The following is a 7,619-nucleotide window of genomic DNA, read 5'->3' on the forward strand; positions in this document are numbered from 1 at the left end:
CTTGTGTATTTCTGCAGAAGTGAGTAGGTAAGCTTAAAAACACCAACAACAAAATAACATTGATTATTTCCCAAAAGAAAAAAACAAATGACATCAGTTACTCGATCCATAACTTTCTGCTAAAAAAAGTTACTCCACAACTTGCAAGAGTTCTTTTTTTTTTTTCCCTTTTCCTGAAAGATACACAAGAATAATTATAAGATGTACAAATTACTAGATTGGAACCAAAAATTCATAAGGTATTAATAACATGAATATTTGAAGTTAATTCCGATAATTCAGAGAACATTATGGTTATTATCTTAGATGTATTCCCCAGTCTCTAGGCAATTCATAAAACTCCCTGTAGTGACAAAAATGAATGCGTTATAAATGTGTAAGGTCAGAGGAGTTTGTGTAACAATGTATCTGGATATGGCTAGGAGAAAAGGTTTCTTTTATACATGTGGGGCTGGGGAAAAATTTGCTGTTATGTATGGTGAAAGTTTTGGAGTCAAGTGAAACCTGTGACCACTTTTTGTAATGAAGACAAACAAGACCAGTGACTCTTTATCCTGTTTTCTTCCTTCTTCTGTCTTTCGACATCCATCGCACTTCACAATCTGCCTAATGAGCCCTTTTTGCATTGGATGAGCTCAACTCAAGTTGGTTTCAAGGAGCATTTCCGCAGCCCCATCTCCTTGCTTGATGATTCTGTCTCCTCTCCTTTTTCACCCCTTATACGTCCATGAAACCTCTATCTCTTCTGCACAATCCTATTGGCTCTTTCTTAGGGAAAAGATGGACCATGCCTTATTAGACTGCTAGCTAGCCAAGCATATGTGTCCTTCGAGGAATCATGGAAGACTCCAAACTGTCACCATGAAACAATTGCATCCTTAATTTTATGTGTTGGGGGATACCCACCGACCGACCGACTAACGGTCCGACCGACTGGCGGTCCGACCGACTGGCGGCCCGACCGACCGACTGGCGGCCCGACCGACTCCGACGGACGACTCCGACTGGCCGATAGACCGACCGATCGTCGGTCGGGACGACCGACTGACGGATGCCATCAGCGGCTAACAACCGGCCATTCAACGGTCCATCGCCGACTGGGGATATGTCGGGCGTATCCATCCCGACCGACTGAACCCAGAGGTCCGATGGCCGACTCACGTGAAACTCGCCGACCGACAGAGGAACCTGACGCCACTCTGCTGGCCACCGACCTAGGGTCGGCCGACTCCTCCGATCGCCGTACAGCCGCCAGACCTTGTCAGCTCTAACAGCGATATGCGGCACGGCTACCTAGGGGCATTGTCCCGCCGAGAGCATTGTCAACCCTGATGATTTGACAGCCGCACGGCGACATGACATTTTCACGGCGACTCTGACAGTCCACAGTGAGTTGACAGTTCCTCACTTGTCCGCGCCATTAATGACGGCGCCATATCGTGCTCCACTATATAAACCGGGGAAGGCAACAGTGCAAGGGATCGATCCGCTCCGTCTCTCCCAAAAATTCAGGCTCGCTCCTCTTTCTCTCTCCTCTCTCTCTCAGAGCTCTCTGTCTACATTTCACTGTTGCCCAGTCACCTCTCTGACTTGACCGTCGAGGGTCCCCGCCGGAGCCGCCTCCGGTCAGTGCGGACTTCCTTTTGCAGGTGCACGCTCCCCGGCGATCGGACGACGAGGCGATTGGCCGCAACATTATGCACCCCTCCTTTCTCTCTCTAGCCATCCATGCAAAAGGGAAGTGGGTGTTGAGATCCTATAATTGGTCTGACCATGTCTCTTTTCTCTTGTATTCAGAAACAAGTGAGGTTCCACAGACATCCCTCAACAAGCTCATGACCATTGTGTATACATTCCAGGTCAACAAAATGTTGTCTTCTTGGAGAGGAGGCAAAAGATCTGAAGTGACATCTTGCGGTAAAGAAACTAAAGAAAAGATCTTGCTGTTTGTATAGGTAGGAATTATTATATCTATCCAACTAAGAAAGAAGGTTCAAATAAGCAATGTGGTTGTTTGAAATACAAATAAAAGTACTACCTGCCCACGCCCATAGATGCAACTAATATTTGGATGAATCATTAATAAAATATGTGATATTAACCAAATAGACTTGAACTCAAGCATGTGAAAATCAACCTTTGTTTGATTCCAAAAACTTCCTCCCAGTTTCGGTATAATTTGGAAATGAGGACAACTTCATGGATGACCGACCATATATTGATGTATTGGGTGTCCTATCTCACTTCATTAAATCCTAGTTCAGGAGAATTCAGTTGTCAAGTAGTGGCCTTCTATTTGACATAATTGTTATATTAATTATGGTTATCATCATGCAACATCATTTTGCTTCATTTGATGATGGAAAAAACTGCCAGTGGATCAGACTATGAAGTACTTTTAATTTTCTCCTGGCTCTTCATCATGATTTAGATATTTTTCCTGACGAACTTCTAAAACTAAAAGCAATGGCTGCGACAAAGTGCATATCGATTTCATCAACACAAAACTCTAGCAATGAGAAGAAGCTAGCATGTCTATATATGTACCATCTCTAGTTAAAGACCACTCAATAACCCTTGCCAGAATGTCTCTAAGCCTCATCTGAAGGGTCGGCACTTTACAATATACATGTACAAATTCTAGACAGGAAGGCCTGTTAATTTCATTGACGAAATATTTAATGGAGGACAGATTAAAGACTCCTGAAGGCAAGGCCTATCTCAAATTTGTTGACACTGAAACAACGTGATGCCTCACATTGTAATTAATGGAACAGACAACAATCATTAGAATACTTCAGTTCAAGAGCCTAATTTACTAATTTATGTGACTTTGGCATTATAGCTCTAATAGTCTCAGGGCAAGTCAAAAAACAGGAAGGGCCTACGGTGTCACTGCTACCAACTTCTAGCCAGCTGCATGTTTAAGTTATCCTGCTCCTTGGAGGCCCCATCCTTCTTCAAATGCTTGCAAGAACAAAGATTGTGCAAATAATAAAGAGTTCAGTGGTCTGACGACCAACTTCAGACACATGCTGCCATGCTATAATATCACTTCTATGACCTTGTCAGGAGCTGATACCAGGTCATAGTAGATCCTTGTAACATGGTAAAAAGAGAACAAAATGGTACTGGCCATGGATGGTTGTCTTGTGAGGCAAAACTAAACTCGGTCGAGTAAGTGCACAATAACAGTTCTCAAACAATCAACAAACCCACCCCATATATTTATATCCCTGATGGAGGATATTCGAAGAGTCCCACACCCTTTAACCATCTGGGACCCATCTAGCAGACAGGAGGAGGGATATGTGTAATAGATGGATGAGGCATTTCGCCCTCTACGTCCTGAAAACACCGGCAGGATCCTATGTTTTGTTTTTTCTTAATATTTCACTTGAAGAAAATAAATAATTTCTTTTTAAGCCTTTAAAGTGATAATGTATATGAGTGTACATGTGCATGCGCGCAAATGCATGTATGTAGCCTTATAGATGCGCGCATGCATGTGTGCATGTCTCCATTTTGTGGAGTTTGGATCAAAATGAGTGGGAGAATAAGAATCTTTAAGCTAGTTTTCTTCTAAATTAATTGACAGATTTTTTTTTTTTTTTTAGGCAAAGAATAACTGATAGAAGCTTGAAGTTTGTGACCTCAGCTTGATCCCGGGGCCACAGCCTTCTGCTAAGTAGTTAGATTCTGCGTGGTGCATCCTCTAAAATCCGGACTTGGGGGTAATTATAGTTCAGAAGTGTCTTCCTCTATCTCTCTCTTGATGTGCATGCTCATGTTTTCTATTTATATAAAAATATACCATTCAAAGTTTGCAGTAATTACTATTTCTTCTATTCTCTTGATAAATGTTGGTTAGATTTTGCATACTTTTTTTAAGGAAACAACTACAAACTAACCATAAGAAAACTAGAATATCGCTTGATCAAGTGATCATAAGCACACTTTGTCAAATCTTATCTCTCAGCTATTTAAGACCAGCTTTTATCATCACATCCTTTTCCATAATAAAGTTAAATTTAGCCCGATAATTTCTCTCATGATCCACAACCATGTCATCATTAGCTTTTCCTAAATAAATGAATAATAACATGGTATTGGCATATTATTATTCCAAGCTTATTTTCGTAAGTAATAGTAACAACTCATTACCTCATCCAAAAAACATTAACCGAAAGATTTAATTTAAATTTTTTAATCCTAAAAAAAATATCTAAGATCTACTCGTTACATAGCTAATATGAAATTAAATATATACCCGCACGGTTTTTACATATTTATCCAGCATTCTCATTAAATTAAGGGCTTAAATCTATTTAAATCCAATCATAAGTACTACAAATCCAATCTAGATTTGTGTTGTAGTATCTTTTGGTTCGTATGGATAATGGGCCAAATCTCTCTTTGATGCCATTTGATAACAACTTAGAGCGCCATCTCAAATATAATAGCTTAGAAATATGATTTAAATTTTTTAATCAAATAAAATATTCAGAATCTATCTATTGCATAGTTAATATATGGAGCTATATGCGTGCTGGCACAATCTTCAAAGCAATATTTCCCCTATCTTGTTGGTTGCTAATTTTGAAAAAATTATTGTCTGGATCATGCCCAAGTAGATCATCCAAATCTCACGGTGGATAACACACCGCATTAACCCTTGTATCTCACAATTCCCAACTGTGCGTTATCCACCGTGCGCGTGCACCGAGATTTGCACTGGTGGTCCCGGCAATAATTTCTCCTAATTTTGTGGGTAGGTTTCGTGGTTAAGACTGAGGTGGCCTCGTTCGGTTAGGCGACACGTTCCTGTCACGTGATTTCTATGGTGTGGACCGTTTGGGCGGCAGCATGAAGGCCTTTGTACCCATCATGTGATGGACCCTCAAAGCCACGTAAAAAGTAACCGAGAGTGACTCATCATTCATTTACTCAATGAGTCACGGTGGGATCCAATCCTTTCTTTTTCTTCTTCTATAAAAATAAATAAATAAATTTAAAAAAAATAGAGAGAAGATGACGAGAGATCTTAGGGCACCATAGATTTTTTTTTTCTCTTTCCTTTCGGCTCAATTTCTTGTCATTTGTGTCAATTTCACGAGTGCTCCCACCTACCATGATCTTTGAGTTCACCAAAAACTGCATGAGAAATAGAATAGCACGAACCTTATGATGAGTAGATAATATACGCATTTTATATCCATGGACATGATGTTCATGTTGGCGTTCTACGTTGACGAAAGAAAGTTAACCTGTGATAAAAAGAGAATTATGTGTCATTAGAACATTCTAACCAAAAAATATACATTAAAAATTGATCTAGATGAAACATGATATGTAAAGCCTAAAATGAAAAAGAATTAAAAAAATTTGAAAAAATAGAAAGTAAAAAACACACTGCATATATAAATTTATATAGTTCAACCTTATGCTAACGTCTATGAATGAGAAGAGAACAAAGATCCATTGTTTGATAAGCAGAGCTGCCCTTGACAATCTTAACTCCTAAATATATTATGTCTTAACTTTTTTTTGGTAAAATGAGACAAAACAAGATGTATATCAAAATCAGATCGAGTATATACCATAGAGGCTCTAACCGCACACTCCAAAAAGATGTCAATGCTATGCTTTGAGCTTGGGCACTTGCTACCATTACAGACCTTACAAAAAATTTTCATTTTGTTTTTTTGTTCTTGAAATATGTTGAACTAGATCATGGAGTAGAGTGGAACAAGGAAGGTATACTTAACAAACAACTGCTTTCCTTTTCCTCCATTTATAGAGGCACCCAATAGTCATATTATTGATGTCACAAGGGGAAGTGATGTGGTCCAAATCGCTGACTTGACAGAAAAATTAGTAATTTGGTAGAACAAGAATTGGGCTATAGTTAGCGAGGGAGCCACCATGATGGTAAAATTTAATTCCCAGACCTTGGTTGACTGCTATTTTGCAACCGAGTTCTCATTTAACTTTGATCCGTTGTGTGCAAATTATGCATACTTATTGCCTTACACACACGTATCTATTTTACATTCACTTCTGTCTTATTGTATAAACATGCAAAAATAACTAAAAGTTTAATGGCCATCAAACAATGAAATAATCAAAATAGGGGCTGAAAATTAGGTTCCTAACAGGAACTTCCCTTTCTTAAGTGAATAGGACAATGATCACTCTCTCCCATAGGTTTGAAAATCATAGAATTCCATGGATTTATGGATTTCATGAAGTTTAAGAGTAGGACCATACAAATACTTTTGCATTAAGAATTGTACAAAAAGCTTCTCAAAAAATATTTGGCATTGAATCTGTGCATGGAAAGCCAAATCTATATATATATATGAGAGAGAGAGAGAGAGAGAGAGAGAGAGAGAGAGAGAGAGCTCCCTTATAGGTTTTTAACTTAATTTTATACTGGGTTTATATTAAATGGTTCACTAAATGATTAAAGGAAGCTTTTCCTTTTATAAAGTTCCTCAGGATTTAGCTACACATCATAATAACCAATTTCTCCAAAACTCTAAAAAGAATATCTAGATGTACTTGGTAATTGTTCTCATTTTTCTCACTCAGAAACATGACCATTGCCCGAACCAAAATTTTTCTCATTTTTGGTAAATTATTTGCAGCATATTCAATAACTCATGAGTTTTGGTTATTTAGAAATCCTTCCTGAGTTGCTCATGAAATACTCGCATGTTATCAAGCAATTATAGGTTATGAAATTGTTCTTAGGCACTATTATATAGAAATGACAACATAAGTTTTTTCTATTCCTTAGGTATTCCATCAGATGCACCAGCATAAATACCATCTTATGTGACACTGTTTTATTTTAAGTCATAGCATATATTTTCTTTTCATATTGAATATTTCCCAAGTGGATAAGTATGGACTGTTGTGGCGGATCTCCACTATTTACTTAAAAAAATAAATAAATAATGTTTTGAAGCAAAAATTCCATAAGTTTAAGTGAAAGTAAGGATAATATTAAGATAACAAGTGAATGGCATTTAGCACTATGAAATATAAAAGAAGCAGATAAATAAGGGTGCATAATTTAGATGCTTTACCTACAATATTGTTGATTCCACCAAAAATGCAGCAACATGACTACAAAAGAGAGATAGCTTGAATATTTCCTTCTGTACATACATGAATACATGTCCAAATAGATTAAAACATGTACATATAAAAACATCGTTATGAAGTAACAATGTGTCCGTTAACTTTTATGATTTTTGCATCTCGGATTCAATTTTCATGCAGAAATAGATAAGGGTAGGATGAAAACGGATTGGATACTAATATAATATCCATATCTAATTTATTTTATTTAATAAACAAGATATAGATGTTAGTCACATATAAAATTTTATATCCATATTTATTTTAAACAGATATGAATATAAATTGGATATCGAAATTATGGACATAAATACAGATATAAGTTAGATGATTAAGATTTAAGACCACATAATCAAAGATATTATTAAGTGAATGATAAATTAAGTTAATAATATATTAAGATGTTTATTTATTTTTTTAAAATTATGAATGATATATAAAATTAAATAAAATTACAAATCGAATATTTA

At 37.2% G+C, this 7,619-nt stretch overlaps 1 protein-coding gene across 1 annotated transcript in view; it reads right to left on the bottom strand.

Moving 5' to 3' along the window:
• LOC105051543 (uncharacterized) overlaps positions 1-7,619 on the bottom strand; it is a 34,620-nt gene that overhangs the window by 25,236 nt on the left and 1,765 nt on the right. The gene's annotated exons all lie outside the window — the stretch shown is intronic.

This window comes from Elaeis guineensis, chromosome 9 (assembly GCF_000442705.2).
Source record: "Elaeis guineensis isolate ETL-2024a chromosome 9, EG11, whole genome shotgun sequence".
Taxonomy (NCBI): domain Eukaryota; kingdom Viridiplantae; phylum Streptophyta; class Magnoliopsida; order Arecales; family Arecaceae; genus Elaeis; species Elaeis guineensis.